This window comes from Magnolia sinica, unplaced genomic scaffold (genome assembly GCF_029962835.1).
Source record: "Magnolia sinica isolate HGM2019 unplaced genomic scaffold, MsV1 ctg348, whole genome shotgun sequence".
Classification (NCBI taxonomy): Eukaryota; Viridiplantae; Streptophyta; class Magnoliopsida; order Magnoliales; family Magnoliaceae; genus Magnolia; species Magnolia sinica.
Window position 1 is genome coordinate 1 of NW_026682814.1, and position 7,500 is coordinate 7,500.

General features: G+C 40.0%; 1 pseudogene; it reads right to left on the reverse strand.

Annotated features, from left to right (window-relative positions):
- Window positions 1-3,512: 3,512 nt before the first annotated feature.
- LOC131236249 (signal peptidase complex subunit 2-like) lies at window positions 3,513-4,416 on the reverse strand (annotated as a pseudogene).
- Window positions 4,417-7,500: the final 3,084 nt, after the last annotated feature.

The window sequence follows — 7,500 nt, forward strand, 5'->3', positions numbered from 1 at the left end:
TCCAAGATATCACCTTTAGGCTAAAGACTTTGTTTACCCATGGCAAATTCACATAGAGATAGAGCACAAACATTTTGTCTAATTTGCAAAGGCAACAACGTCACACTAACAATTCGTAAGCTTGAAAGAAATTGAATTGAGTAATGAATCAAGTTTTGAGGCAACATGGAATCAGCACAAGTTTGAGCATTTAAACCATGAGTTTGATCCATTATCAAATTAATCAATTAAAGAAAAATCTATTACTTCATATTTTACCTTCCATCAAGAATCAACGCATTCTAAACAATGAAACACGAAAGGATATCAATGCAATGGATTTCTTCCAAATCACAAAACTTGAAACAATCAATATACCTCCCTTTTGAAAAGTTATTACCAAGTTTATGTTAATACAAGTTATTGAGTTGTTGGGCCTAGTTTCGAGTGTCTTTGTGTTAGCTGGATCATGGTTCATTTCGGCACATGGTACAAGAACAAGCAAGCAGTACACTACTTCCTCCAATGGTTGTACGCTAGGGGTAGGATCATGTACGTTGCTCCAGCACATAACTCGGTATATGGCTACCATTGTCACCGACAACTCCCCACACCAAAACTCGGGTCCCTAATATCAATGGTTTGGATCCCAGATCCAAGGGTTCCCATGGGCCCCACTTGCACGGACTAAAAACCTGAACAATGCTACACAAGTTTTCAGCCCTAGACTATTACATATACCCAAAGTGGCAGGAGCTCCGATGTGGGATAGCCGGATAGGCATGCGGTAGGCAATCTCACTGTTCAAGTGGTAGAGTTCCAGTGTGGAGGGAATTCAAGGACCGAAGTTGGAGCACATGGACACGTAGGGGAACGTCCCCACCAAGGTCCCAACCAATAACAAGTGACCTCAACTTATGAAGACACCAATGATCGAATCCTTCAATTGTTGGAATGTGATAAATAATCCAGAATTGCAGTAGAAAATGATGAAGAGATCTATAGAGTCAAAGGAAAAGTTGAAATCTGAAAATGCAATAACGTTGGACCTACACTTAGATTCATTAATGGATCGATAGATGGATAGATTCATTAATGGATCAATAGATGGATCCATTGATAGTGGCGGCCACATTGATAAACATGCAAATAGGCCTCAATACTTGAATTGAAGCGCTTTTGCAAAAGATGATTGTGGCACGAAACCGAGGCAAATATTTGAGGATCCGCAAAGAACTTTTTAAGTTACAACAAATAAGTTGACACCCACAAAAGTGCAAGCGAAAAAGACATCATCTATAGTTGACTCCCAACAAAGGTTGTGCTGAGCTGATGCATAGGCACCACCAGCTTCCGCTAAAGAAGAAGATTCGTCGTAGAGGTAGTACAAGTCCAACCATCTTGGGTAGATTAGATTGGTTTGAAATGAATCTCTTAGTTTAGGAGAATTCTCAAGGAAGATTCATTTAGGGTCCATAAAAGAGGGGGTGGCGTAGGAGGTAGGCATTCCAAAATTTTCCATATGTGAGATTTTCTCAAGTATTGTAAGATGAAGTTTGATATCAATAAAGTACATCTCCCTCTCTATTCAAATATTCTTGTGGGTGTAATCTTGTCCATTTCATTACGGTTTAGGTGTCAATGTCTCATTGACTTGATAACCACGTTGCACCGGAGTTCCAAGATATCACCTTTAGGCTAAAGACTTTGCTTACCCATGGCTAATTCACATAGAGATAAGAGTAAAAACATTCTGTCTAGTTTTCAAAGGCAACAACTTCACACTAACAATTCTTAAGCTTGAAAGAAATTGAATTGAGTAATGAATCATATTTTGAGGCGGCATGGAATCAGGCACAAGTTTGAGCATTTAAACCATGAGTTTGATCCATTATCAAATTAAGCAATTAAAGAAAAATCTATTACTTCACAATCTACCTTCCGTCAAGAATCAACGCACTCCAAACAATGAAACACAAAAGGATATCAATACAATGGATTTCTTCCAAATCACAAAACTTGAAACAATCAATATACCACCCTTTTGAAAACTCATTACCAAGTTTATATTAATACAAGTTATTGAGTTGTTGGGCCTAGTTTCAAGTGTCTTTGTGTTAGCTGGACCACGGTTCATTTCGGTACATGGTACAAGAACAAGCAAGCAATACACTACTTCCTCCAATGGTTGTACGCTAGGTTTAGGATCATGTGGGTTGCTACAACACATAACTTGGTATATAGCATAGTTTTATACAAGAATCAATACTGCAATTTATACATGAAATGAGGAATATTATTATTACAAGGCCCACATGCATAATATTATATATGCATTCTATTTCATAAAATCAACGTATAAATCTCTTCACTATGAATATAGATCGACATCACAATGTATTCTAGTCTAGATTATAGAACCATACTTGTGGATCAGTCAAAAAGCAATTTGAATTGTAAATGACCCATAATCCACATAGCAAGATTCATAATTGAAAAGATAGGAAGATCGACGATTCCAGTAAAATCGTTCCCATTGGGTTATTGGTTGGTTAATATGATAAGGAATCTAGTTTGTTTTGTTGTTGTTGGAGGCAAGTAGGTAATACTTTATACAGTTGCTCTTGGAGTTGCATTTGTCTTAACACATCTTGAGAAGCTTTGTTGTCGATCAGAACTAGGAAAACAAGATTCCGTAGAGTTGGGTTGGCTTGGACATCCAATGTGTAGTTTAGCCAAAATTTGTGAATCTCTTGAATTAATCTTTCCCTGATTTGAACACTACAACAAGATTATGTAGCCTTGCTTTTTGTAAATTTCTACACCAGCACCATCAGTTTGTCTACAAAATTCAGTCATCCAATTTCCCAAGTCGACATGATTTTTCTGTCCAAAAAATTAACTTTTCAGCATGCCTTACCAATCCAATAGCATCAACTAGAGCATGACTAGAGCATGAACTATGGGATCTTTCACAACTGGAAGCTTTGAACTTGCAGTGGAAACCTTATCGCTATGATAACAATCAAAGTGTTTAAAATAAGTTGATTTCATTAGTTTTTATATTATAGCTGAATACTGTATAAGTTGCATCAAACAAAGTTCTACTCTATCAATCTCGCAATTGAATTAGAAGATAATGGTGGAGTCACACAATGCTCAGTAGAACATGCCTCCATCTGGTGGGCCCCACCATGGATGGGTGATGGACCAAACCCTCATCAAACAATTACTTCCACCTCATTAATGGTAATTGCCAATTGCATATCACCCCTTGGCCTTCTCTTATGTTCCTTTTACCCATCCAATTGCAAGTCAATTATTGAATAGCTAAAATTATCTAATAGAGGTACCTTTGCAGCGTCAAGCATCTACGATAGGGCCCACCAAATGAATGGTCTACCCATGTGAAAATGCTACTATAATTCCCACCCAAATTGCATATTTCCCCATTGTTAATAATATATATCTATATATATATATATATACAAAATAAAAAATAAAAAATAAAAAAACAGACAAAGAAGAAAAAATTTGACGTTTTCCTAAAATTCGAAAAAAGAAGAAGAAGAAGCAGAACTCACTGGAAGAGGATAAGTGAAAAGGATCGCATTCTTCTCCTTTTTGTAGATGATCAATTGCAACAATCCGTTGAAGACGATATACTTGCCAAAAAGGAGTCAAAGATCTCAAAAATAATTAAAAAAAAAATCCAGTTTCCAATAGATAGATTACACTGCAAAAACACTGAAAAGAAGATGATTTATTCTCCAAGAGATGTACAAGATTTAGGTTTTGAAGGATATAATGCGATACATCCGACGAGGAAATCTTTGTTTTCCGGGAACTTCTTACGGTAGAACTGCGCGACGAGAGCAATGACGATGATGACCGTTCCACAAGCAATTTGATGTTGCTCAGACGCACGTCTTCGGTGTATCATCGGCCGGTGATGATCTGCAAGAAGAGAAGAGTTAGAACCTCATGTAAAGTCTCTGAAGACCCTAAAAATGCAAGAGAGAGATCGAGATAGATAGATAGGGGGGAGGTCTAGGGTTTTGGAACCTCGGACACGGATTCGTCGAGAAGGTGTTTGATGGAATGAGGATCCAACAAATTAGCTTTTTTAGGGTTGGGTTTGGGAGATGAGTTGTTGCCGTTGCTTGCCATCTCTCTTTCTTCTTCCTTCTTTCTAGCTTTTCCTATTTCCACTGTCCGAAGACAGAATACTCGCAGGCAAGCAATGCTCGGAGGAAGGAGCGCGGTAGGGCTGGGAAGCGGACTGCGTACTGAGTAAACTCTGTGGGGCCCACCGTGATTTATGCATTTTATCCCCTCTGTCCAGCCATTTTACTGTATCCAAAGCTAAGTGGACCGCTTCTACCATTGAAAAATTCTCAGGGACCACGGAAGTTTTGGATCAATCTGATAAGTGTGTTTTCCCTTCATCCATGTCTGTGTGATCTTTCAAAAAAGTTGGGTGACAAATAAAGATCCTAGGAAGGTTTCAACGGTGGAAATCATTATCTCCCCTATTTCATGTGGTGTGGTCCACTTGAGGTTTAAATATGCTTCAATTTTAAGCTCAACCTCTAATATGAGATGAAAAAATGGATGAATGGCATGGATAAATTATAGACATTCACAGTGGGCCCAACAGAGTTTACTAAGTACGATAAAAGATTTGATTTGGCCGGTTACCTAAATACCAGCCAATTAGTTGGTGTCAAAGCTGTGGGCCCCACCCTGATGTATGTGTTTTTTTCATCCTGGCACTCCATTTTTTCCTGTTCATTTTAATGCATGAGCCCAGAATATAAGACAAATCCAAATCTTTATGTGGACCACACTACAAGAAATAGTGGGGGCGACCATGGTTGAAACCTTCTCAGGGCTCACCATAAAGTTTATTTGCCATCCAACTTTTCATAAGGTCAGACAAGACTTGCATAATGGGAAAATACAAACGTCAGCTTAATTCAAAACACCATTGGCTCTAAGGAGTTTTTGAAGGTAAGAATTCAATCCCCACTGTTCCTATGGTGCGGTGCACTTGAGCTTTGTACCTGCCTTGCTCATGCCCTAAAATAAGCTAGAAAAATGAATGAACGGGGTGGATTAAAGACATACATCATGGTGGGGACCACAGGGCTTTGACATCAGCTACCTGGTTGGATCGGAAATGGGCCCACCTAGCTTTGGGTTTGGTTTGGGCTGATCTTCGCGGCTTGTTGGTTGGATGCGGGCCCGAGGGTCATGCATGGCCTGGCGTGACTAGCTTGGCAGGTGACTGAGATTTGGAGTTCCTAGCTTGAGCCTGACTTGGGTCATGCAGGGCATGGACCTTGATTCATGGGCTAGACTTGGACATGATATAGGCTAGCCCATTTTAGATGCTAGCACATGGGCTGCTTGAACCATGATTTTATGACTTGGATGAGCCTGATGAGATTTGTCCGAGTCAGCTCGAACTTGGTCCGATTTGATTCAGTAGGCCAGTCATGGTCCAAGTCGACTCGGGTCATGTAGGAAATGACACGGGTTAATGATTCATGGGGTGCTGACTTGGACAAGCTATAGGTTGGCCCATTTGCGATGCTAGCTTATGGGTTAGGCTTGACCAATGGTTTAAGACTTCACTACACCAAAATCGTTAAATTGGTACGGTTGGAATTTTGGTTTAGAAACGGCTTGAAGCAGTTCTTGATTTGAAACGGTACTTAGCCATACTAGACTTGTTGTGTTATACATTGTTCTTTCCACTGTTTTGTTGGTGTGTGTGTCGGATCTTCTTATTTATTCTTATTATGTTTTATTATTTTATTTTGAAACAGATGGATGGAATGGATTCGATTAAAAAACTCTGAGTGGACCCCACAAGGCCCAAGAGGCACGTTGCTCTATCTGCCACAGACCACCGATGGGTTTTAAACACTTCCTTGCGCCAAAAGCCCTACAATGCCTCATTTCGCATCCATCGCCATCTCCTTCTCCCTCTCTCAATCTCCCTCTCTTTCGATCTTCCAATCTCAACCCTCTTTCTCGATCTCCCTCTCACTCTCCCTTCCTCTCTCTCTATCTCCCTCTCCCTCGATCTTCCTCTCTTTCGATCTCCCTCTCCCGATCTCAACCCTCTCTCTCGATCTCCCTCTCCCTCTCCCTCTCCCTCTCTATCTCTCTCTCGATCTACCTCTCCCTCTTCAGCAACAACGCATCATCTCCAGCAATGGCGCATCCTCTCCAACATCATCTCCAGTATCGTCTTCACCACTCTAAGTGCGGCTAGCAGCCCCCGCCCTTCACCTATTCCCTGGCCATTTTTGGTAAACAATGGGACCAATAATCTAGATGGTCTGGGTTTTTATAGATGTATGCCATTTATACAATGGATGTAGATATAAAATAGTCTTGCCATTCATCATTTGTTGTGAATGTTTAAGGTGCGCACAACATGTGTTTGATGAAATGGCTCTGTTTTGACAATTTTCAATTTATATTTTCACATTGGTGGGCTCACTTAATGAATGGATTAGATTGCACACTCACGTGTTTACACATGTCTGACGGTTCCACCTTAGATTACATTGGTAGGATAAAGGTGAGGCTGCTCCACCATACACATGTCATATACTTCTGATATGAACTGCTTAAGTAGTGGGACCTGCTTAAATAGGTTTTAGATGAAAATTTACACTAATTATAATCCCAACTCCTTGATTTAGGGCATCTATTGGACTGAAAAAATGATAAGTAGTAAGCGGTCCAAATTCAACAAAAAGGGTCAATTAATCAGAGGCTCTGCAGGTTTAATTCGAATTGTGAGCCTGAAAAATGGACATCTAATGGACTGAAAAATCAGCAATACAGTGGAGAATGCAGAAGTGAGAGAGAAGCGGTTGGAAACAGCAAGTCAGCTTTGCTTAGCCAAGACTTCTTTATTTTTGGTATAAAACTCTTCCCATGCCCACCAATAATACATAGATTTAGCAATTCAAAAAAATAATTGCATTCAAATTTTTTACCCAGTAACTCTTATCATATTCGGTAGACATAAATGTAGATCGTATCGTCAGGCACAAATCACCCAAATTTTCTCCATAATATTGGCCAAGAACAACATTGTTCCGACCTGGTGCTGCATACAGTAATTGCAAGCGCTAATACCATTTGTTCAATATAAAAGATCCAAAAGATTCACAAGCAAACATTATATCAGAAATATTAGTTATCATGAGGAAACCTAGTTCAACCCAAAAACAAAAACCAGCCACTTGCTCACTGGAGTACCAGACACCCTTGGGCCAAATGGGTTGTAGCAGCAGGTGGCGGCACTGGAGGCTGAAACCGGGTTTCATTCCCATCTACAGCATCATCATCCTCCACCTCAGGAGCTTCTACGAAGCCTGCAGCTTCCAAGACATAAGCCTTAACTTCATGGAACCTCTCTTCAGAGAGAGACACCTCTGCAAGAAGCCTCCATGCATAATCCTCAGATGCTTCCTCATAGTCCTTCTTCCTCTT